At 43.2% G+C, this 26791-nt stretch overlaps 1 protein-coding gene across 5 annotated transcripts in view; it reads left to right on the plus strand.

The window, feature by feature from the left end:
* ATF6 (activating transcription factor 6) overlaps window positions 1–26791 on the plus strand; it is a 347497-nt gene that overhangs the window by 228757 nt on the left and 91949 nt on the right. The window lies entirely within an intron of this gene.

Raw genomic sequence — 26791 nt, forward strand, 5'->3', positions numbered from 1 at the left:
GAAGGAGAAAGTAGTTAAGGACATTGAGATCTGTCATAAACAGAAGGTTACGGGTTAATGCCTCTTTTACCCGTAAAGGGTTAAAAAGTTCACCTAGCCTAGCTAACACCTGACCAGAGGAACCAATGGGGGAACAAGACGTTTCAAAAGGAAGGAGGGAAGTTTTTCCTTTGTTCGAGAGTTTCAGTTTCAGCCGGAGTGGAAAAGATCAAGGAACCAGCCTCTGATCAGAGTAGTAAGTTTTAGAAAGGAATAAATAGGTTTATGTTTATTTCTTTGTAGCCTGTCTTATGTAAATTGAGGTAGAATCAAATTGGGTATTTGAGTATTTTTTTTGTGTGTAACTAAATTTGTGCTCTGTGTTTTGAATCTGTTGTCTGTGAGAGTAGCTGGTATGCTAATCTCTCCCAAAGGGTTTTCTTTTACCTTTCTTTTCTTTAATTAAAAATCTTTTTTCTTAATACCTGATTGATTTTTCCTTGTTTTTTAGATCCAGAGGGATTGGATCTGGACTTACCAGGGATTGGTGGGGGGAAAGAAAGGGGGATGGTTAATTTCTCCTTGTTTTAAGATCCAAGGGGTTTGGATCTGTGTTCACCAGGGAATTGGTGAAGTCCCTCAAGACTACCCAGGGAAAAAGGGGGTCCTTGGGGGTGGTGGCAGCGATACCAGATCTAAGCTAGTAATTAAGCTTAGACGTGTCCATGCAGGTCCCCACATCTGTACCCTAAAGTTCAGAGTGGGAAAGGAACCTTGACATGATGAGCAGCGGTGAGGGATTTTTTAGGAACCAAAAGCCAGATTTTTATTCCTCCTTTGAGATGCTGGGGAAGCAGTGAAGGAGAGATACCCTGAAGGCAAACAGATAAAGGTTTTTCTAACAAGGCTTTGTTAGAAAAGATTCCAGCTGGGCTTAGCTGGAGGGTAATTAACAGTTTGCAAAAGACAAGTTACAAACCAGTTTTTCTGGTTTCTTCTCATTCTGAGAAGTCCAGTTAAAAGCTGTGAGGTTTTTTTTTCCTCGCAAACCAAGATAGCTCAGGCAGAACAGGGAAAAATGTCAGGCAAGGGGGAAAAAACCATACAGCAACAAATAGAGTTGGCCAGACTCCAGGCTGAGGAGAGCCAAAAGGAACATGACAGACAGACGGCCAGAGAAGAGGCTGCCCACTGGAGGGCTATGGATATCCAGAGGGAGGCCCACAAGAATGCCCTGGAATTAGCAAGGGCTAAGCAGGATGTGCCAGCCAACCCTAACAACCCTTCTCCAGGTATTGTTTCCTGTCCCAGAAAATTCCCCACCTACAAGGCAAGTGATGATACTGAGGCCTTCTTAGAAAATTTCAAAAGGGCCTGCCATGGGTACAGCATCCCTACAGACCAGTACATGATAGAGCTGAGGCCACAGCTCAGTGGACCCTTAGCAGAGGTGGCATCTGAAATGCCATAGGAACACATGAACGATTATAAACTTTTTCAAACCAAGGACAGAATCAGAATGGGGCTAACACATGAGCATGCCCGTCGGCGGTTCAGACCCCTAAGGTGGAAACCAGATGTGTCATTTACCCGACACTCCTACCATGTTGGAAAGAATTGGGATGCCTGGATATCAGGAGCAAGTGCTAACTCTCTGGAAGAGCTGTCTTTCCTAATGCAAATGGAGCAGTTCTTAGAGGGTGTTCCTGAGGAAATCGAAAGGTACATCCTAGATGGAAAGCCCAAAACTGTAACTGAGGCAGGGGAGATTGGAGCCAAATGGGTGGAAGTGGCGGAAAAGAAAAAAACTACTAGCAGTTGGAGCGAATATCAGAGGGGCAAACTGAAACCAAACCCTATTACCAAGGCCCCACCTACAGCCCAAGGAAAGCTGCAGACACCTTATTGTCCCACCTCACCAGTCTCCAGCAACCCACCTCGGCCCAGTGACCAGTCAGCTGGGCGATGTTTTAAATGTAATGAACTGGGACATATAAAGGCCCACTGCCCCAAGAACCCCAACCGATTACAGTTCATTATACCACAATCACACCAAAGATCCCCAGGTCCAGATGACTCTCAAATACCCTCGGAGTGAAGGGAAACCTTGAGAGTGGGCGGAAAGAAGGTTATCGCTTGGAGAGACACCGGGGCACAAGTGTCAGCTATCCACCAATCCTTAGTGAACCCCAAATTCGTCAGCCCAAAGGCCCAAGTGACAATTGACCCATTCATGTCAAAATCTTTAAACTTGCCTATAGCTGAATTGCCTGTCCAGTACAAGGGGTGGTCAGGGATGTGGACTTTTGCAGTCTATGACAATTATCCCATCCCCATGCTACTGGGGGAAGACTTGGCCAACCATGTGAAGCTGACCAAGAGGGTGGGAATGGTCACACACAGCCAGGCCAAGCAAGCTTCCACACCCATCCCTGTTCCTGAGCCGTCCACAAGGGGCCCGTCTGTGTTACCAGAGACCCAGACAGAGGTGGTGGAACCGGATCCCCTGCCAACTACTGCAACAGCCATAGTGCATCCAGTCCCAGAACTGGAACTGGAAAAGCAACCAGCACCAGAACCGTTGCCAGCACTGACTCCAGCGCTTGCAAACCCATCTACAACTCCAACGCCAGAGGGCACCAGCGGGCCTGAACTGGCAGAACCAGCGGACAACCCTACCCAAGAGGCTCAGCCGGAGCCTGAAATATCACATAGTGCACCAGCAGAAAGCAGTTCACAATCAACGAAAACAACCTCATCACCCACATCACTTCCAGAGGGACCAAGCCCAAGTCCACAGTCTAAGGAAGAACTGATGTCTCCAATCTCAAGGGAACAGTTCCAGGCTGAGCAGGAAGCAAATGACAGCCTTCAGAAAGCTTGGGCGGCGGCACGGAGCACCCAACCGCCTTTCAACTCTTCTAGGCGATCCCGGTTTGTTGTAGAACAAGGACTTTTATACAAGGAGACTGTTTATGGTGGACACTAGGAAGACTGGCGTCTTCAAAGACAGTTGGTAGTTCCAACTAAGTACTGGGTAAAGCTCTTGAGCTTATCCCATGATCATCCCAGTGGTCATTCCGGGGTGAACAGAACCAAGGAAGCTTTGGGGAAGTCTTTCCACTCGGAGGGAATGGGCAAGGATGTTGCTAATTATGTCCGGTCTTGTGAGGTGTGCCAACGAGTGGGAAAGCCCCAAGACCAGGTCAAAGCCCCTCTTCAGCCACTCCCCATAACTGAGCTCCCATTTCAACGAGTAGCTGTGGATATTCTGGGTCCTTTCCCAAAAAAGACCCCCAGAGGAAAGCAGTACATACTGACTTTCATGGATTTTGCTATCCGATCACCGAAAGCAGTAGCTCTAAGCAACACCAGGGCTAAAAGTGTGTGCCAGGCCTTAGCAGAGATTTTTGCCAGGGTAGATTGGCCCTCCGACATCCTTACAAATTCGGGAACTAATTTCCTGGCAGGGACCATGAAAAATCTGGGGGAAGCTCATGGGTGAGTTACTTGGTTGCCACCCCTTACCACCATCAAACCAATGGCCTGGTGGAGAGGTTTAATGGAACTTTGGGGGCCATGATACGTAAATTTGTAAATGAACACTCCAATGATTGGGACCTAGTGTTGCAGCAGTTGCTTTTTGCCTACAGGGCTGTACCACATCCCAGTTTGGGGTTTTTACCATTTGAACTTGTGTATGGCCACGAGGTTAAGGGGCCATTACAGTTCTTGAAGCAGCAATGGGAGGGGTTTACGCCTTCTCCAGGAACTAACATTCTAGACTTTGTAAGCAACCTACAAAGCACCCTCCGACACTCTTTAGCCCTTGCTAAAGAAAACCTCAAGGATGCTCAGGAAGAGCAAAAGGCCTGATATAATAAACATACCAGAGAGCGTTCCTTCAAAGTAGGGGACCAGGTTGTGGTCTTGAAGGCGCAACAGGCCCACAAGATGGAAGCGTCATGGGAAGGGCCATTCACGGTCTAAGAGAGCCTGGGAGCTGTTAACTATCTCATAGTATTCCCCCCCTAAAGCCTAAAGTGTACCATGTTAATTTTCTAAAGCCCTTTTATTCCAGAGAATTAAAGGTTTGTCAGTTTACAGCCCAGGGAGGAGATGACGCTGAGTGGCCTGAAGGTGTCTACTATGAAGGAAAAAGTGACGGTGGCGTGGAAGAGGTGAACCTGTCTGCAACCCTTGGATGTCTGCAGCGACAGCAGATCAAGGAGCTGTGCACTAGCTTGATGTTCTCAGCCACCCCAGGATGGACTGAACGGGCATACCACTCCATTGACACAGGTAATGCTCACCCAATTAGAACCCCACCCTACTGGATGTCTCCTCATGCCCAAGCTGCTATAGAACGGGAAATCCAAAACATGCTACAGATGGGTATAATCCGCCCCCTAACAGTGCCTGGGCATCTCCCGTGGTTCTAGTTCCCAAACCAAATGGGGAAATACGCTTTTGCGTGGACTACCTATAAGCTAAATGCTGTAACTCGTCCAGGCAACTATCCAATGCCATGCACCGATGAGCTGTTGGAGAAATTGGGACGTGCCCAGTTCATCTCTACATTAGACTTAACCGAGGGGTACCGCTCGATGAACCCGCCAAGGAAAGACCAGCCTTCATCACCCATGCAGGGGTGTATGAATTTAATGTGCTTCCCTTCGGGCTGCGAAATGCACCTGCCACCTTCCAAAGGCTAGTAGATGGTCTCCTAGCAGGATTGGGAGAATCTGCAGTTGCCTACCTCAATGATGTGGCCATATTTTCTGATTCATGGGCAGAACACCTGGAGCACCTGAAAAAAGTCTTCGAGTGCATCAGGCAGGACTAACTGTTAAGGCTAAAAAGTGTCAAATAGGACCTTACCTTGGACACCAGGTGGGTCAAGGAACAATAAATCCCCTACAGGCCAAGGTGGATGCTATCCAAAAATGACCTGTCCCAAAGTCAAAGAAACATGTCCAATCCTTCTTAGGCTTGACTGGATGTTACTGGCAATTTGTACCACACTACAGCCAAATTGCTGCCCCACTAACAGACCTGACCAGAAAGGCACAGCCAAATGCAGTTAAGTGGACTGATGAGTGTCAGAAGTCCTTTAACCAGCTTAAGGTGACACTCATGTCTGACCCTGTGCTAAGGGCCCCAGACTTTGACAAACCATTCCTAGTAACCACACATGCATCTGAGCGTGGTGTGGGAGCAGTTTTAATGCAGGAAGGACCGGATCAAGAATTTCATCCTGTCGTGTTTCTCAGCAAGAAACTGTCTGAGAGGGAAAGCCACTGGTCAGTCAGTGAAAAAGAATGCTACGCCATTGTGTATGCCCTGGAAAAGCTACGCTATACGTTTGGGGACGGCGTTTCCAGCTACAAACCGACCATGCTGCGCGAAAGTGGCTTCTTACTGCCAAGGGAAACAACAAACAACTTCTTCGATGGAGTTTAGCTCTCCAAGATTTTGATTTTGAAATTCCTCACATTTCAGGAGCTTTTAACAAAGTAGCTGATGCACTCTCCCGTGAAAGTTTCCCAGAGTTAACTGGTTAAATTGTCCTTGGAATGTGAAAAATCTTATAGTTTTACATAAGTAGTAGTATATGTAAAGGTGCATGTGTTTTATTAATCTGTTTATTCTAGGGTTCTAGGAAGAAATCACCACCAGTTGGTTTCACACTGTTTGAGATTTGGGGAGGCGTGTCATAAACAGATGGTTAAGGGTTAATGCCTCTTTTACCTGTAAAGGGTTAAAACGTTCACCTAGCCTAGCTAACACCTGACCAGAGGAACCAATGGGGGAACAAGACATTTCAAAAGGAAGGAAGGAAGTTTTTCCTTTGTTCGAGAGTTTCAGTTTCAGCCGGAGTGGAAAAGATCAAGGAATCAGCCTCTGATCAGAGTAGTAAGTTTTAGAAAGGAATAAATAGGTTTATGTTTATTTCTTTGTAGCCTGTCTTATGCAAATTGAGGTAGAATCAAATTGGGTATTTGAGTATTTTTTTTTGTGTAACTAAATTTGTGCTCTGTGTTTTGAATCTGTTGTCTATGAGAGTAGCTGGTATGCTAATCTCTCCCAAAGGGTTTTCTTTTACCTTTCTTTTCTTTAATTAAAAATCTTTTTTCTTAATACCTGATTGATTTTTCCTTGTTTTTTAGATCTAGAGGGATTGGATCTGGACTCACCAGGGATTGGTGGGGGGAAAGAAAGGGGGATGGTTAATTTCTCCTTGTTTTAAGATCCAAGGGGTTTGGATCTGTGTTCACCAGGGAATTGGTGAAGTCCCTCAAGACTACCCAGGGAAAAAGGGGGTCCTTGGGGGTGGTGGCAGCGATACCAGATCTAAGCTAGTAATTAAGCTTAGAAGTGTCCATGCAGGTCCCCACATCTGTACCCTAAAGTTCAGAGTGGGGAAGGAAGCTTGACAAGGTCAATGGTAATTGGGACAAAATACAGTATGGTTTACAAAAGGTAGGTCATGCCAAATCAACCTGATCTCCTTCTCTGAGAAGGTAACAGATTTTTTTAGACAAAGGAAATGCAGTGGTTCTAATTTACCTCGATTTCAGTAAGGCATTTGATATGGTTCCACATGGGGAATTATTAGTTAAATTGGAAAAGATGGGGATCAATATGAAAATTGAAAGATGGATAAGGAACTGGTTAAAGGAGAGTCGTACTGAAAGGTGAACTGTCAGTCTGGAAGGAGGTTACTAGTGGAGTTCCTCAGGAATCAGTTTTGGGACCAATCTTATTTAATCTTTTTATTACTGACCTTGACACAAAAAGTGGGAATGTGCTAATAAAGTTTGCAGATGACACAAAGCTGGGAGATATTGCTAACACAGAGAAAGACCAGGATATCGTACAGGAAGATCTGGATGACCTTGTAAACTGGAGTAATAGTAATAGGGTGAAATTTAATAGTGAAAAGTGCAAGGTCATGCATTTAGGGATTAATAACAAGAATTTTAGTTATAAGCTGGGGAGGCATCAGTTGGAAGTAATAGAGGAGGAGAAGGACGTCGGAGTATTGGTTGATCACAGGATGACTATGAGCCGCCAATGTGATATGGCCTTTAAAAAAGCTAATGCGGTTTTAGGATGCATCAGGCGAGGTATTTCCAGCAAAGATAAGGAGGTGGTAGTACCGTTATATAGGGCACTGGTGAGACCTCATCTGGAATGCTGTGTGCAGTTCTGGTCTCCCATGTTTAAGAAGGATGAATTCAAACTGGAACAGGTACGGAGAAGGGCTGCTAGGATGATCCAAGGAATGGAAAACTTATCTTATGAAAGGAGACTCAAAGAGCTCGGCTTGTTTAGCCTAACCAAAAGAAGGTTGAGGGGGGATATGATTGCTCTTTATAAATATATCAGAGGGATAAATACTAGGGAATGAGAGGAATTATTTAAGCTTAGTACCAGTGTGGACACAAGAACAAATGGATATAAACTGGACACTAGGAAGTTTAGACTTGAAATTAGACGAAGGTTTCTAACCATTAAAGGAGTGAAGTTCCGGAACAGCCTTCCAAGAAGAGTAGTGGGGGCAAAAGACATATCTGGCTTCAAGACTAAGCTCGATAAGTTTATGGAGGGAATGATGTAATGGGATAGCCTAATTTTGGCAATTAATTTGGCAATTGATCTTTGATTATCAGCAGGTAAGTATGCCCAGTTGTCTGTGATGGGATGTTAGATGGAGTGGGATCTCAGTTACTACAGATAATTGTTTCCTGTGTGCTGGCTGGTGAATCTTGTCCACATGCTCAGGGTTTAACTGATCACCATATATGGAGTCGGGAAGGAATTTTCCTCCAGAGCAGATTAACAGAGGCCCTGGGGGTTTTTCGCCTTCCTCTGCAGCATGGGGCACGGGTCACTTGCTGGAGGATTCTCTGCAGCTTGAGGTCTTCAAACTACGATTTGAGGACTTCAATAACTCAGACATAGGTTAGGATTTTTTTACAGGAGTGGGTGGGTGAGATTCTGTGGCCTGCATTGTGCCGGAGGTCAGACTAGATGATCATAATGGTCCCTTCTGACCTTAAAGTCTATGAGAATACAAGTGTACTGTGCAGAATGAAGTGCTTACTGGTGATCTCTACAGTGCACCCAAATAACAATGATTTTGGCCAAGAGACAGCCTGTTCCTGTATTCCTTTCATTCACACGCTTCTTCCACCTTCATCCCCCCATTCTCCCTTCTCAGATCCTTTGTTTTATCTCCTTCTCTTTTCCTCATTACTATCTTGCTGCTTTTGTCACTACCACCTGTTTTCTTCCACTCCCTCTTGCCTCCCCCATGTCTCCACATACATATATACAAACTATCCTTATCTGTATTTTGCTAGCCAATTGGCAGCAGTCCAAAACGTGCCATCAAATGAGGTTGTTAAAGGAAGAGGAGAAAGAGAAGGGACTTTAAACAGCTGGATGCTGTGTGAGCATTGAGCTAATGCTGTTTGAGTTTATTTCTCAGAAATCAGATTCAAAACCAGTTCTGGCCAAGGCCACCCAGAGGATTCAGGGGGCCTGGGGCAAAGCAATTTTGGGGGCACCTTCGATAAAAAAAATTGCAATGCTATACAATATTATATTCTCGTGGGGGCCCCTGCGGGGCATGGTGCAAATTGCCCCACTTGCTTCCCTCCCCTCTCCTCCCCCCGCCAGGTGGTCCTGGGAAAAATAAACCTTGTGCATCACAGCACAAACCCAGTTTTGAGAAAGCTTCTTTACAAGGTATCACTGGTTCTCAGTATCAGCTGGTGCTAAAAGGCACTAAAGCTCATTAAAAGGGTTGGAAAAATATTTTCTGTCAAAACTTTTTCTGAATTGAAAACTAGGGGGTTTTAAAAAGCAGAAAAAAACCACGGACAATGTCTGCTTTCCTTCAAAATTTGTTGTGGTTTTTTTTAATTGAAAAGCTGAAATTAGTCTGCCAAAACCTGAATATGATTTGGGGTTTCAGAAGTGTGTGGCCAAATATTTGCTGCTTGCTGTGTTTGATTGTTTAAAGAAACAATAAAAAAATTCTGCTTAAAAAAAATCCAAAATTTTTGAACCACCTCAGCTTGTGATCAAACGCCTGAGCCCATCCAGTCAGAGATTTTTCTAGGTTTCTGATACTCTGCTGGCTTCCTTGACTCATATCTGTCTCCATAACTTTGAGTTCATTTAGGTTAGAACATAAGAACAGCCATACTGGGTCAAACCAAAGGTCCATCCAGCCCAGTATCCTGTCTGCCGATAATGGCCAATGCCAAGTGCCCCAGAGGGAGTAAACCTAACAGGTAATGATCAAGTGATCTCTCTCCTGCAATCCATCTCCACCCTCTGACAAACAGAGGCTAGGGACATCATTCCTTACCCATCCTGGCTAATAGCCATTAATGGACTTAACCACCATGCATTTATCTGTTTTCTAGAGACTGGCTCCATGAGGTCCCTCACAGACTGGAGACAGTTACTGTGGGTTTGTCTTTAGTATAGCTTATGTACATACTCCACGAACTGAGCATTTGAGGTTGTTCCAGAATCTGGGATGAGCCTATGTTGTGAAAACTGAAATGCTCAAAATAGCACATGCATGTAAATGGTCACAGGGTGCTAAAATTAAATTAACCTAGGGGTTCTCAAACGGGGTCAGGACCCCTTAGGGGGTCACGAGGTTATTAGTGGGGATCACAAGCTGTCAGCCTCCACCTCAAACCCCACTTTGCCTCCAACATTTATAATAGTGTTAAATATATAAAAACGTGTTTTCAATTTATAAAGTGGGGGTGTCGCAGAGGTTTGCTATGTGAAAGGGGTCACCAGTATAAAAGTTTGAGAACCACTGAATTAATGCCGCTGGATCCTCAGGGAATGCAGAGGAGGGTGGTCTCCCTTGATAGGATTGGGAAGGATATTGCTCTTCTCATGTGATCCCTCCCTCAATGGCTAATTTTAAATGAAGCTACTCTCCCCTGACATGAATCTCCCTATGGCACTGAAATAAAATATAGACTATAATTTGGCATGTGAGAAGTGAAAGGGATGGTAACCCTAATGGAAAAGCTAACAGCTTGGCTCTTCTGCAAGCCTCAAACTGCCAAATGAGCTTTAGGTAGGGAAGGCTGTGCCTCCCAAACAGCCTGGCCCTGCGCCATCCGAACCCCACCCACTTCCTCCCCCCCGACTGCCCGCCTCCCCTCAGAATCTCCGACTCATCCTGCTCCTTGTCCCCTCACTATCCCCCAGAGATGCCCCCCAACCACCACCCCGGGACCCCACCCCCACTCCCTGTCCCCTGACTGCTCCGACCCCTATCCACCCCCCCCACCTCACTGAGTCCTGACAGACGCACGGAACGCCCACAATCCAACTCCCCCATTCCCTGTCCCCTGACCGCCCCCCCAACTTCTGCCCCCTCCCTGTCCCCTGGGACTCCCTGCCCCTTAGCCAACAACCCCCAACCCCAGCCCCTTACCCCCGGCTCCTCCCCTCACTCGGAGCCTCAGCGCATCCAGCAGCGTCCCTCGACAGCGGCAGCGTGGCTCCGACGGGGCCCCTGAGCTCTGTCCCACTCAGAGCCATATAGTAAGGGGGCGGGGCTGCGAGCTCCAAACCAAGCGGAGGGAGCTCAGGCCCCACTGGAGCTCGCAGCCCCACCCCCGTACCACGCGGCTCTGAACAGGGCAGAGCTCAGGGGCCCCGCCGGAGTCACGCTGCAGCACTGTTCAGGGACGCTGCTGGATGCGCTGCGGCTCTGGGAGAGGGCCAGAGACGGGGTCGTGCCAGATAGGGAGCCTCAGCCATTCTCATGGGGGCCCCGGTGACCTTGGGCAAATTGCCCCACTTGTCGTCCCCCCCCCCCCCCCCGGGCAGCCCTGGTTCTGGCTATCCTATACTGTTCACAAACAAGCTGCAAAGGATATACACTGTCTGCTGCATAGAATGTGTCCTAAGATAGGTTCCATGTTAGATAAATGGTACAAGAGATGTGGTGCTGCCAGTGGATATTTGTTGGGTTGAATGATTTTGTTGGCCTCTTTGTATAATATGAGGGGATTAGTATACATGCTTTAGAATAATTGTAGCTGTGGCTGGATGAAACATTGCAATGGAATCACTGGAGTTCTGTTTTTACTGTAGAAAAACAAAGTCTTATATACCATTTTGAATAAACTGTTAGGGAAAGTTCTTGAATTCTCTCCAAGCAAAAACAGGCTAGTTTAATTAGCCATTGTTCAGCTTTCACCAGCACGTGCACCCTCATGCAGGAATGTCCTCTGCCTCCTTTGCTTTAATAAGTCACAGATCATAGCCGAAAGAGGAGAAACACTGTCCTTTTTCCTTGTGTGGCATTCCAGTGTTGCTCTTGTTAGCTGCATAACTCTTGCACAGGAAAGAATGGCATACTGCTATGTGCAGTGCCTAATGTCTTCTGTTGGAAGCCAGTATTTGCATTAAGGATGGCTTCTTTCCTGTTTGATGAGTTACACAGTTATAATGGTTTGCAGTGCAAATATTTGCTATTGTTTTGTAACTTGGGGTACAGATAATTGAGACTAATACATGCAGCATCCTCCAAGCTGTACATAAGGTCAGAACACCAAACACATTCTTACTACTCTAATATCTATCTAAACAATACTGACACACAGGTGAGTGTCACCATGCTTCAGTGGGTTACATCTGAGGATGCCAGATTCAGGACAAACTGCTGAGAAAGAAGGCAGACCCACCCCAGACTGATGGTTATTCTATCATTAGCTATATCAAGTCAGTAACAAAAGTAAACTTCTGTCTCACCACACAGGTTAACAAGAAGTCAGAAATGCAGTGTCCTTAGGCATCCCAGTCCTTATTTCACCACCCAGACACTAGACTTTATGATGAGTGGTTACTGAAAACCATTTTAATCAAACAAGGGTTCTTCTGATTTTAAGAGATCGGCCTCATCATCTGGTGAACACCTAACTCAAATCTTACCGAATAATCACGCTGTTGCTAATTCTTTAGTAGCTAAAATCTAAAGGTTTATTTATAAGAGAAAAAAAGAGGAGAGTTAAAATGGTTAATAGATCATATACATACAATCATGGCAAAGTTCTTATATCAGTTTTGTAGCAGTGATGTTACAAACTGCTGACTTGTAAAATCTCTGGTAACTTCCAAAAAACTGGAAGGTCCACAGTCAGTCAGTATGCTCTTTTCAGTTATAAATCCACAAGTCTAGAGTGTCAGGGCAGAAAAGAGGCAGCAGGTTTAAAACAAATAAAAGGAAGTTCTTCTTCATGCAGTGCGCCGCCAACTTGTGGAACTCTTACCTGAGGATGTTGTGAAGGCTAGGACTATAACAGCGTTTAAAAGAGAACTGGATAAATTCATGGTGGTTAAGTGCATAAATGGCTATTAGCCAGAATGGGTAAGGAATGGTGTCCCTAGCCTCTGTTTGTCAGAGGGTGGAGATGAATGGCAGGAGAGAGATCACTTGATCATTGCCCGTTAGGTTCACTCCCAGGAACAAACACTTCTTTGAGTGCTGTCCCTGTGTGTGCTCCTCTTTAGGTGTTCATGCACCTCTGCGCTCGTAATCAGAGATTTTTAGTAGCAGTATGGTTGGGTTGCATATGCACGGTCCCTGTCTCGCACCCCCTTGGGCAGTTAAATGGCCCTCCCCCACCCCAGTTCCTTCTCTACCGCCCTTGGCTACAAGTCAGAGCAGTTTAGATAGTTGACTTGTTTTGTTTTTTCTTTGTCCCCATCACCTCTTCTAAAATATATAGGTATATATTTTATTATTGTTTAAAGTTAGGTTTCCGTTGGCCCTTTAAGATAGTCAGCCTTTCTGAGGGCAAATGCCTCCATGGACAAGAATGCCTGGTTCCTTGGGCTTTAAATGCTGCCTCACCTGCAGGCTTTCAATACCCGTTTCGAACGGGCACTCTCAGAGTGTTCACTACCCAGGCAAAACACACATAACACAGAAATGTCTTCATTGCCTCAAGTTAACTGCCGAAACAAAAAAGGCTAGCAATTTGCAACTCAAACTCCTTCTCATGGAGAAGTCTCTCAGACCTGCATCTGAGCCTGAAGTGCAGACCCTGCCTGGACAAGCCTTGCCAACCACAGTTTCTGACAAGGTCCCTCCTCCACCCAGACTTCTGATCAATTGCTAAAAAAGTGTCTAAAAGGGTAACTAAGTCCCCAATGTAGGAATCCGCCAAAAAATACCATTCCGCGAACAGGCAAACATCATCAGCACCGGCTGCACTGTCAGTGCCTGGAGCTGATATAACAGGGCCATCCAGCTACGGACTCTAAAAGAGCCAGCTCGGACATAGACACTAAGGGGAAATCAAAACCCCATGCCTCGGCACCAACTCAGCCAAAGCTGCAATCAACACACAGTGGCACAGCACCAGTGCAGACTGTGGCTCACTCCTGGAAACCCAATGCATGCTCGATGCACACACCGGCACAGCCTACAGAGCTGACACATATGCTGTGGCTTCCAGTACTGCAGCTCACACAGCCTACAGTGAAGATCCTGCAGACACCACAACAATTAACTTGCCAGCAAGTTTAAAAGGTATGGATTGGATGAATGGACTGTAAGGTGGATAGAAAGCTGGCTAGATTGTCGGGCTCAACGGGTAGTGCTCAATGGCTCAATGTCTAGCTGGCAGCAGGTATCTAGCGGAGTGCCCCAGGGGTCAGTCTTGGGGCCGATTTTGTTCAACATCTTTATTAATGATCTGGATGATGGGATTAATTTCACCCTCAGCAAGTTCACAGATGACACTAAACTGGGGGGAGAGATAGATACACTGGAGGGTAGGGATAGGGTCCAGCGTGACCTAGACAAATTGGAGGATTGGGCCAAAAGAAATCTGATGAGGTTCAACAAGGACAAGTGTAGAGTCCTGCACTTAGGAAGTAAGAATCCCATGCACTGCTACAGGCTGGGGACCAACTGGCTAAGCAGCAGTTCTGCAGAAAAGGAACGGGGGATTACAGTGGAGAAAAAGCTGTATATGAGTCAGCAGTGTGCCCTCGTCGCCAAGAAGGCGAACTGCATATTGGGCTATATTAGTAGGAGCATTGCCAGCAGATTGAGGGCAGTGATTATTCCCCTGTATTTGACACTGGTGAGGCCACATATGGAATATTGTGTCCAGTTTTAGTCCCCACACTACAGAAGGGATGTGGACAAATATGAGAGAGTCCAGTGTAGGGCAACAAAAATGATTAGGGGGCTGGAGCACATGACTTACAAGGAGAGGCTGAGGGATCTGGGGTTATTTAATCTGCAGAAGAGAAAAGTGAGGGGGGATTTGATAGCAACCTTCAACTACCTGAAGAGGAGTTCCAGAGAGGATGGAGCTAGGCAGTTCTTAATGGTGGCAGATGACAGAACAAGAAGCAATGGTCTCAAGTTGCAGGAGCGGGGGGTCTAGTTTTGATATTAGGAAACGCTATTTCACTAGGAGGGTGGTGAAGCACTGGAATGGGTTATCTAGGGAAGTGATGGAATCTCCATCCATAGAGGTTTTTAAGGTCAGGCTTGACAAAGTCTTGACTGCGATGATTTAGTTGGGATTGGTCCTGCTTTGAGCATTGGATTGGACTAAATGATCTCCTGAGGTCTCTTCCAACCCTAATATTCTATGATTCTATGACTTCCCAGCAGAGGCCATCCTACAGAACCTCACACTTCCTGACCTTATTAAACTGTTGATTTGTGATAGATCCTTACAAGTTCGAAATACCCTAAATGTAACTGAATTTTTGCATTGGTTAGCAGGATCCAGGGAGCATGCGCATATGCCACTTAACAGCATTACTGTTATGGCTGGTTCTCTGACTCACAGGACAAGGATGCCACTCATAGAGGGTGATTATATTTGAAGCATATAATAAATAACCTTCTTTGCTACAGTTTGCACTCTGCCTGTTTTTGTTGGGCTCCCTGTCTAATGATGTAGTAGTGTTGAGGAGTCGTCAGCATTTGCTTGTGTGTCCAGTGTAGATGGTCTGATCTCTTGGAAGCAGGCTTTTAGGAACTCTGGGTTAGCATTTTGACAGAGAAGTAAAGAATCTGGATTATATCCTTTTTGATTTTCCTGGATCTCACTCACACGCCTTCCATAAATTACATGTTATTGCAATTACAATTTACAGTCACAAAACTAATAGTCTCCAGCTGTAATACAGAACAGAACTTCACTGAGGTGGAGGTGAAGGGGGGCTCAAATGGAAAATACCAGGTTATAGATGAAGAGCATGGGTATATCTGTATATATGCAAATAACAGGCAGGTGAACACGAAGAGGTTTCTCAGTAACTTAGATCAGATAGTATTTTTTAAAAATCTGACTTGTTAGTTTTATTGAAGGAGCTGATAGAAGGAAAGTTGATCCTTAACCTGATGTCCAATCTCATTACCAAACATCACAGGAATTCCACAGCCAAAATTGGCTGGTCTTTTCTTCATGGTAGCACAAAACTGCAGTGTGCAGACATTCAGGAGATTTTTTTTTCACTTCACATCAAATTCCACAAATCATGGAAATGATTATCAAAGCTCTTTAAAAGTTTTAAAACTCCTGTGTGATTTTAACCAAAATTATTTACTTAAACTTTGAATTTTGTTCCTCACAAGCTATTACTTTGGTTTTTAAATTCAAAAAAGTTCTACCACCTACCAATCCTCTCCATTGCAGCACGGCTGAATTTCTGATGTCTCATCATATTCCTATGATTTGTTTAGCTTTGCACTGTACCTGGAGCAACTGTACTGCATGCAGAGGAATGCCAGCGATATATAATGTTCCTGAGTTAGGGTGCTTTGTAAGTCATAGGTGGGATACAAAAGGGTCACAGATGGAAGAGAAGCTTCTTTGACCTGTGCTAATGACAGAGTTACAGAAGACCTGTAAGACTAGGAATATCTTATCATATCCAGGCAGCCTGAAGCTATTCAGGAGCAGCTGATCTCTTTTTATTAACAGGATTAGAAGACACATGATCTCTGTGAGGTGGAAAGCTGGCATGCCCATCAACCTATGAAAAGTTCAGCTTCCTTTAGGGAAGTTAGAATTCTCTGAGGATGGTATTGCTACTTGACCTGTGTTTACACTAATCCATTACCTAATTTTTTACTTCTAAAAAGAAATTTAAACAGAAAATAAGCTTTAATGTAGTGTGTATTGCATCCAAGAACTGTGTGGTCTAGTGGCTTCCAGTAGGAAGTGGGAATCGGAACTTTTGAATTCTCCTAGTTCTACCACTGTCTCACTGTGAAGCCTTGAACAAGTAAGTCATTTAACCTGTCTGACTACAGTTTGCCCTACAGTGCTACTTTCCTACATACTTCTTTGGAGTGTTGTGAGGATTTGAGATGGATTGAGCTATATAACTGCAATAAATGCTTTTAAAGGGGTCAGATTTGAATGCAATGTGTTTAAAATGGATAAGTTGTATCACTCCATAAACTTAGTTACTTGTGACACACAGTCATTTGCTGTTTTGCATTAAAGAAATCAAAAATATGATGAGCCAATAGTGTCCAAAGTCCAGTAGTTAAAGAAAAGGGGAAAATTCAAAGGATATTGCGGAGTGGCTTTGAATATTGAGTCTTACTGCAGGAGGCATCTGTCCTTTCAGAACATTTGTTGACTATTAGAACAAAAACATTTGACCTAAAATCTGCATTCCAAAGTGCCAGTTCATGATATTTCAATGTGAAATGCGGGTTAGAATGTCTTTTTCCTGGTGAGTGCCAGTATTTGAATGCTATCATTTGACCAGCAAATGCCTTATTAGTAACAAATTTCAAATATTATCTCAAGTGTTGGAATAATTTCTCCTCCAGGCACTAGAAGTTAAGTAAGGGAAATATAAAGAAGTAGACCAGTAGAGAGAGAAGTTTATAGTAATCTCCTCTGTCTCCATGTGGCAGCTGACCTACAGCTGTATTTTAATGTGAGAGAGGAATTAATAATTTGCATTGTATCCCACTGCTTGCCAGTTAACCGTCATGTAAAGATCTTTTAAAAGAAACCTGCCTAGTCTTAGCAGAGCTTTGAAACATCCCTATTCCCCAGGCATCTTTATTTTCCTCAATCTCTGTGTTATAGACATTATCCTTCTAGTTAAAGAGGACTGGAGCATTGTCCATGAGCCCATTGCTCTATAAGGAACCATAAGTGTTGCTGTTGAGCAGAATGAGGTCTCTGTTACTCTCAACCTCCAGATGCTGAATTCACTTCTTTAGAAGGCTTCCACTGCTGACCTGTGGAGTGAGAGGAACCAAAAGATCAGGTCCATCAATCAAGTCCAGTATCCTGCCCCTAGCAGTTCCTAGTGCCTACTACTTCAGAGCAAGGTGGAAAATCTCCATCATACAACCAACCCACTGCATAGTAATTCCTTCTTTCTTTCTGCAAGTGATCAGCTTTGACTGTAAAGCCTGAGATTTAATTATCCATCTATCTTGTCCAAAATTCAGTCTTACCACAAAGCCTACCACACTGTTTTAACCTACTGAGATGGTTTGCCGCCCCCCCACTTCCGGGGTGCCACCTGATATACTGGGGTACCACAGAGCCCATCAGTTCTACCACTCTGGGTTCCATTACACTTCCCTGATGAGCCAGGCCCCCACACCTCCTCCAGCACACGTAGGGCCACACCCAGCTGCAGAAAGACACGGACACTGAGATCAGCTCTGTATGGGAAGACTCAGCTCAGGAATTGCCCAGCACTCAAGTGCACACCCCCTCTGGAGTGTAAACCCAAAATTGTATTGTCTTGCACTGCACAGAAAACTGTATAATGTAAGCTTGTTATGCTTATAAGAAGCACATGGAATCTTTTAAAGGGGATAAGGCAATACGCCACGTTTATTGAGAGTACAATTTAAGCATTAAAACCAGCATGCTTGCATTCACGCACACATACACCGAAAGGTTCTGCAGCTGGATTTTATAGTTACTAGTCCTTAGTGTTGCTCGGTCAGTTCCAGTTACCAGCTGAAACTGCACATGAGGGAGTGGAGCTGGGCGTCTGTTGAACGTATTCGAAGCTCCGATGTTGATGCATAACGAACCCAAAGTCTCATGGCAGTACACCCTTCTTTTGTTGTAATAAGTTCCCATACAAGTCTCTGGACCTCCCTGTTTCACACTGGAGCTGTTAATCATGAGTTAGTCAAGGTTGCTCCAATTAGCAATATTTGGGTTGTTACTGGGAATTATCCACAGCTGTTTCTTATCTCGTCCCTCTGGCTCCACTCTTTATCTTGTCCTTGGGGTTTATGCCTTTGCTTCAGGGTCGTCAATCTGCCATCCGAGTGAAAGTTGGTACCTCTCGACTCCTTCACTCCCTTCTTGACCATCCGGCCTAGCTGTCTTTTCTCAGTTAATTACCATACATTCTTCACTCACGCCAAACAGTAAATAAGACAATTACAGCTATAAAACATCTATCCTTCTAAGAACAATCATTAACACAATCAGTAAAGAATAAACTCAGAACGAAATTTCTTCTTACTAATTCAAGGCTGCAATTTCTTCTAACTAATTCAAAGCTAGCAAAATGGAGTATAAAGCAAAATAAGCAAAATGGAGTACAATTTTACTTGAGACAATTTCTTCCCATTAGGCTTTTGCTTACATTGTCCCCCTTTTGACCCTTTAATATCAATATATTAAATGGGTCACATCTTGTGTAATTGCTTTAAGGCAATGTATTGCAAAGCAATTTGGGCTTGTGGTTTTAATTTAAGGTACATTCTCTTCATCCAATAGCACGTAAAACACATTATGACAAACATTATTCCTATTAGTACAAAGAAAAAAATTATCGGATGAATCATAATATTTAAAACTGATGTCCATGAGGGGGACCAGCGTCTAAAAATGTTATATCACTGGTGTGCCATCATTTGTTGAGCTTGTGTGGATACCTTTAGAATTTCAGTTCCTTGGTGCAAAATAGCCAGACTAAGTGTTAGTAGTTTTGTCCAGGTTGCTGCAGTCAATTGACTAATTTGCCTATTCCCTGCTAGCCATTGGTACAAGATGGTCCTATTAACCCCCAAAGAAAAGTTAAAACTGAAAGCATTATTGGCATCTACTCAGTTAACATCCTTGTTTTCATGAACTGAAAAATAGTAAGTCATGGTGGGAGTTCACAATATTGTTACATTGCACGTACATTGTTGTACAAGTAGCCTTTGAGTACACATTTCCTGCTCCACAATTTTTTTCAATCCGATAAGACAAACACAGTTCTGTCCATCATAGTATACTTTGGTGGTGCTATTATCCAATTCATCCCAGTAGCATGTTGCTAATTTTTTGTTTTGCACAGAGCAAGGCTCTTTTAAAATCGGCAAGGTGGGGCATACCCACTGCCGGGTAGTCCATTTTTCACACCCACGGTAATCAATGATGTCTCCTTTCTCATTGAAATACATTCCTGACAATCGTGGGGCCCAAATATGTCTTCCCTGTAGGGTTGGGAGTGCTCGGAAAGACTGTAGGGTGTTCAGGTGCCTGGCAGGGCGAACCCATATCGCCTGGAAAGTGATGTATCCTGTTAGGAGGTTTATGTATATGTATAATTTCATAGGCTTATACCATTCTGGAACATAAGGGAGGAAAATATTATTTCTATGTCTGCTGAGAAGGCGGGAGGGGGGTGGTTAAGGCAGACATATCCTTGGCTCAAATCCAATCCATCTCTCTTTCTATTAAAACAATGGCTAACAGCTATTGCTCAGAACGGCATAAGGTTATAGCTATTTTGTCAGCTATGTCTCGCATCGTGGCATAGTAAGCCCAAGATGTATAATTGATGTGGTTCCAAATGTACCACTGTAGATTTAATGTACCCACCCATGTCTGTACCAACTCTGTGATCTGGTGTTCTTGCCCTTGTACTATTGTGTGATGTAAAACTTCTACTGCACTGGTCTTAGTTTTTAATGTTTTTAGATCCACTGAATTCAATTTCCTGCTTTGACTCCTATGCCTCCCAGTATAGAACTGGCTTGATCTCTCTTCCCATGAAGGGGAGAATGTTTTTGTTTCAAGGAGGCATACCAAGCGTTGAATAAGGGAGTGCTGTATGGTGCACATTCGGGCTGTGTGGTGGTTACATTATTCTTTGTCTAATTAACTATGATGTGTAGCATTGTTATCATGGGTGCCACATGTGCCTTAACAGGCGGTTGTTTTTTTAAGTAAACGTGAGTATGGTCTTTCCGTTGTTGGAGGACCATTTAACAGTAGCACTATTATGTTGCCTACAAGTATTGTTTTGTTCACCCACAGTGTAATTGTGCACACCTCTAATGGTCCTGGCGTGAATGGTGGAAAGGTGTGTAAACCAGATTTACTGTGTGCACAAAAAGGATTAAAAGCCATATTTGGCTCCATAGGGGTTGTCGCCTCAATCATGCAGTCATTATCCTCATTGATTATATTAAACCAGGCTTGTAATGTAATTTGTGTGAAGAGCCCATGCAGGATATTGTTATGCATGGGTATTTCCTGAGTCCTGTTCCACTCTGTACAGTTAAACCATTGTATCCCCCAATGTGCATATGTTATCCCTGAACCCCAAAACTTTATGAATATCCCCCAAAATAACAACATCTTGCCCTTAACAGATTTTTGGCTTCAGGCAGGACTCCCTCATGATCCGGTAGTGTGAGAGGGAATCTCTTTTGGGAGGAATTCACGTGTTTATTGACAGGTATATACTTCTAGTCCATATTTAATACTTGTAATAATTAAACACAACAAATTAGGAAAACAATTTTATCTGTGACACATGAACCCATTTAAGTTTGCCATCTTTCTCAATACAGTACACTAGTGGGATAAGCGGGTCAACTATAGAGTAAGGACCTGTCCACTTAGAATCCTGGGTGTGATCCTTTTTCCCTAGCTTTAAATACTTTATCTGGTCACTGGCTTCCCATAGATCAGAATTGGTGGATTTTTGCTTCTATGATTTTGTATTCATTTGTTCAATGGCTTGATTCACCCTCTATTGTCAGGTAGTTTTGTCTTCTTGCAATTGTTTAAGGCACTGAAAGTAGTCATGCTAGGTTCCTGCAGGGTGTTCTTCAGTGAGCCATTCAGGATTAATTATTACCCGCTGCCCAAACAGGATTTGGTGTGGTTGGATTTTTGTCCTTAGGCTGTCACTGCTGTGGATGGCAGCTGGGATTAGGGGCAGCTTTTCAGGCCAATTTTTATCGGTGTGATCCACCACTTTTCGCAGTGCTTCCTTAATGGTGTGATTTATTCTCTCCACCTGTTGTGAAGATTGGGGTCGGTATGGGATGTGAAACTTTTGCTTAATTTCCAGGGCATGCATTATTATGGTAAAGATTTCCACCACAAACATACCCCCATTGTCTGCATATATAACCTTGGGGGTCCCCATATCTGCATACGACAACTATATCCTTTTCATCAGCTGCTTTCCACCCATTTCTTTGCCAGTCATACATCCAGTACTGTATCTCTTTCACACAAAACCACTGTCAGCATAGATAAGAACATAAAAACGGCCATTCTGGGTCAGACCAAAGGTCCATATAGCCCAGTATCCTGTCTACCAACAGTGGCCAATGCCAGGTGCCCCAGAGGGAGTGAACCTAACAGGTAATGATCAAGTGATCCTTCTCCTGCTATCCATCTCCACCCTCTGACAAACAGAGGCTAGAGACACCATTCCTTACCCATCCTGGCTAATAGCCATTAATGGACTTAACCTCCAGGAATTCATTCAGTTCTCTTCTAAACGCTGTTATAGTCCTAGCCTTCACAACCTCCTCAGGTAAGAGTTCCACAAGTTGACTGTGCGCTGTGTGAAGAAGAACTTCCTTTTATTTGTTTTAAACCTGCTGCCCATTAATTGCATGTGGTGACCCCTAGTTCTTGTATTATAGGAATAAGTAACTAACTTTTCCTTATCTACTTTCTTCACATCACTCATGATTTCATATACCTCTGTCATATCCCCCCTTAGTCTCCTCTTTTCCAAGCTGAGAAGTCCTAGCCTCTTTAATCTCTCCTCATATGGGGCCTGTTCCAAACCCCTAATCATTTTAGTTGCCCTACTCTGAATCTTTTCTAGTGCCATTATATCTTTTTTTGAGATGAGATCACATCTGTACGCAGTATTCAAGATGTGGGCGTACCATCGATTTATATATATATTCTCAGTCTTATACTCTATCCCCTTTTTAATGATTTCTAACATCTTGTTTGCTTTTTTGGCCACCTCTGCACACTGCGTAGACATCTTCAGAGAACTATCCACGATGACTCCAAGATCTTTCTTCTGATTAGTTGTAGCTAAATTAGCCCCCATCATATTGTATGTATAGTTGGGGTTATTTTTTCCAGTGTGCATTATTTTACATTTATCCACATGAAATTTCATTTGCCATTTTGTTGTCCAATCACTTAGTTTTGTGAGATCTTTTTGAAGTTCTTCACAGTCTGCTTTGTTCTTAACTATCTTGAGCAGTTTGGTATCATCTGCAAGCTTTGTCACCTCACTGTTTACCCCTTTCTCCAGATCATTTATGAGTAAGTTGAATAGGATTGGTCCTAGGACTGACCCTTTGGGAACATCACTAGTTACCCCTCTCCATTCTGAGAATTTACCATTAATTCCTACCCTTTGTTCCCTGTCTTTTAACCAGTTCTCAGTCCATGAAAGGACCTTCCTTCTTATCCCATGACAACTTAATTTACGTAAGAGCCTTTGGTGAGGGACCTTGTCAAAGGCTTTCTGGAAATCTAAGTACACTATGTCCACTGGATCCCCCTTGTCCACATGTTTGTTGACCCCTTCAAAGAACTCTAGTAGATTAGTAAGACACGATTTCCCTTTACAGAAGCCATGTTGACTTTTGCCCAACAATTTATGTTCTCCTAGGTGTCTGACAATTTTATTCTTTACTATTGTTTCGACTAATTTGCCTGGTACCAACGTTAGACTTACCGGTCTGTAATTGCCAGGATCACCTCTAGAGCCTTTTTTAAATATTGGCATTACATTAGCTATCTTCCAGTCATTGAGTACAGAGGCTGATTTAAAGAACAGGTTACAAACCCTAGTTAATAGTTCCACAACTTCACATTTGAGTTCTTTCAGAACTCTTGGGTGATGTCATCTGGTCCCGGTGACTTGTTACTCTTAAGTTTATCAATTAATTCCAAAACCTCCTCTAGTGATACTTCAATCTGTGACAATTCCTCAGATTAGTCACCTACAAAAGCTGGCTCAGGTTTGGGAATCTCCCTAACATCCTCAGCCATGAAGACTGAAACAAAAAATCTATTTAGTTTCTCCACAATGACTTTTTCTTCTTTAAGTACTCCTTTTGTATCTTGATCATCGAGGGGCCCCACTGGTTATTTAGCAGGCTTGCCGCTTCTGATGTACTTAAAAAACATTTTGTTATTAGCTTTGGAGTTTTTGGCTAGCAGTTCTTCAAACTCCTCTTTGGCTTTTCTTGTTACATTTTTACACTTAATTTGGCAGTGTTTATGCTCCTTTCTATTTACCTCACTAGGATTTGACTTCCACTTTTAAAGGAAGTCTTTTTATCTCTCACTGCTTGTTTTACATAGTTGTTAAGCCAAGGTGGCTCTTTTTTAGTTCTTTTACTGTGTTTCTTAATTTGGGGTATACATTTAAGTTGGGCCTCTATTATGGAGTCTTTAAAAAGCGCCCATGCAGCTTGCAAGGATTTCACTTTAGTCACTGTACCTTTTAATTTCTGTTTAACTACCACCCTCATTTTTGCATAGTTCCCCTTTTTGAAATTAAATGCCACAGTGTTGGGCTGTTGAGATGTTTTTCCCCCCACAGGGATGTTAAATGTTATTATACTGTGGTCACTATTTCCAAGCAGTCCTGTTATAGTTACCTCTTGGACCAGCTCCTGCGCTCCACTCAGGATTAAATCTAGAGTTGTCTCTCCCCTTGTGGGTTCCCGTACCAGCTACTCCAAGAAGCAGTCATTTAAAGTATCGAGAAATTCTGATATACGGAGGTCTGGGGGTGAGCCTTCATACTGTTCTAAAATTTAGTATATAGTGTGAAGTTGAGCATGCTGTGCTGACCCATAGACCAAATGTTCCTGAATAACCTCCTCTTCTAGGTTAATAGCAGTACATTTAATCCATCTTTTCCCTTTGATTACCATTGAACTCCCATCAGTGAACCAAACATGTTTTTCCTGACCTACAGTATCCAATTGCTTAAGGGAGGTGCTTGCACTAAGCAATCTCCTGTTCCAGAGTGATTTCTGGGCACTCTTGTTTATTTTCTTTTCAATTAAAGCACGCGTCAGCATGTCTGGTTTGGACACTGTTTCAGTAGTGACTCCTCTGTTAACTAGAATGAGGGTCCACTTGGCCATGCGGGTATTAAAAACCTTACCTCCCATCACTTTGCCTGAGAAAATCTGTTTATGGGGAGTGTGGGTACTTTGAGTAGTAATGTGCGCTGTGCCTGTGAGTGATTCAAAGAATTGTATTGCCCAGACAGCTGCTAGGCATTCATGTTCACAGGGATTAAAATTTAATTCTGTGCCTTGCAATTTCCTTGATTCATAGGCTACTGGCACCCGTTTTCTTTCTTCATTATTTTACAGTAGAGTAGCTGCTAGTGCTACGTCATTAGCAGCCAGATGGCTAACAAATGGCCTTGACTCATGGGGAAAGTGTAAAGCTAGAGCTGCAGCTGCTTTTTGCTGTAAAATACTTAGGGTGGAATCCTGTTCTGGCCCCCATTCCCATGAATCTTTTTTTTTAACAGTTTCCATAAAGGAAGTGTAATCTCAGCATATTTGTACATATGTGGCCACCGGAAATTGAATCCACCCAACAAGACTCGTAAGGAGAGTACATCTGTGGGGGCTGGCATTTCTAGCAGTGCCTTTTCACTGGTCTGCTTGCCTGCCATCTCCAATTACTATACCCAGGTACACTTAGCTGAGCTTGGAGGCTGGAAGCTGATTAAGATTTCCCAATTATTATTGGGGGGTTTTTTGTTTGTTTTTTTTAGTGAACAATGTTTTTACATACCATTCTTTTCCTTCGTAATTTATTTTGTGCTTAAAATTTGTCATCATTTTTTTCTAATGCAGAATTCTCTCTTTTTTAAAAAACCACAATACACAACAATACTAGCAACATGACAAACAACACAAAACATAATTTTTGTCACGACAGTAGATCCATGGTATTCTAAGTTGCTCCTCAGCTGGTACCATTTTTTTTTGGAAGTTCTGAGAAAACATTTTTCTGTCCTGGGGTGGTTAGGGGGCGGAGGGAAGGTATTGCTTAAAATACTTCTCTTTTCTTTTCTTTTCTTTTTTTTTTTACAAATTTCCTTGCTCGTTGCAGGCAAAACAGAGGAATTGCCCCCATACTTTCCTGTGTTTTTATTTTATGGGTAGGCCATGTTTTAATGGCTTCTAAAAGTTCAACCTTTTAAGGGTTTAGGGTGAATTATCCCACTATGCAGTTATGAGGTGATCTGTACCTCAGTTTTCCTTTTTATACAGCAGACCAGGTTTGTAATAGTTTTTGTGCTGTGCTAAGCTTTAAGTTTATTTGCAAGCAATAGCTGAGAAGCTTAATTACTATAATACCCTTTTTTTTTTGTTCTCACAGAGTTTTGATGTACTTTTATTAAAGTGACAGTGACAGTCTGATTACTTGGAGCCACCTTAAGGCTCTGTGTTTCTAACCTGGATTCTTTGTGCACCTTATCTCTGCTGTTGCTCCAGAGGGCAATGTCTGTTTTTTAATGTTTTTTATTATTATTTTTACTGCAGCTCTTGGCTGCCTCTATGACTTTGGTCTTTATTTAAAAACATATTAAACTTTATAAAGCATTGTGGTACCTTAAGGGTTAAATGCTAACTACCAAAGCCAAACAACACTAATTACCTCTGTCTGGCAAAAAGTATCTGTCAGTTTTGCAACTCTGAATGAAAGATTCAAATGGATTTTTAGTGGCATTATTTAAAAACAAAACAAAACCAATTCATCTTAAACTTACAAAACAGAGTTTTACAAACCAGCAGTACTGGTTTAGGTTCTTAAAATTTTACATTTTTACATAATATATTTACACTCACAGAAATACATACATACTTTTTTTTTAACATCCCTTGCACTGCTTTAATTTTTACACAGCTGTACATTGATTACATTCCCTTTTATACATTTGAGGCAGTTAAATTCCAATAGAAAACCCGTATGTTCTTTAGTAAATTTGAATAAATTGTTCATAGTCAAATGATTTAAATCAGATTGTTTCTTTGCTTCTAACATTTTTAGAACATTCAACTGTTTAATTCCCTCCAGCATCTGCGCAGTTAACTCTTTCTTTCTTAAATGATGTATAGTGATCTTTCCGAGACCTATTCTGGGTATGGATCAAAGACCAGCTTATCAAAGAGAGCAGGGAATGAAGTTTGCACAGACACCTTTCCAGCTTTCTTGTGGCATTTAGGTGAACATGCATTTTTGTGTCTAGTGGCGATCTGCAATTCACTATCACTGTAAGGCTTGTTCCTTCTTCGAGTGCTGTCCCTGTGGGTGCTCCACCCTAGGTGACGGTGTGTCCCGGTGCTGTTGATCAGAGATTTTTAGTAGCAGTGCCTGGTTGGGATGCATGCACTCAGTTGGTACCTCCCGCCTCGTTGGAATCTTCCTGAGTGTGTGTGTCCCACACCCTGCTCAGTTCCTTCTCA

Source organism: Gopherus evgoodei, chromosome 8, assembly GCF_007399415.2.
Source record: "Gopherus evgoodei ecotype Sinaloan lineage chromosome 8, rGopEvg1_v1.p, whole genome shotgun sequence".
Classification (NCBI taxonomy): Eukaryota; Metazoa; Chordata; order Testudines; family Testudinidae; genus Gopherus; species Gopherus evgoodei.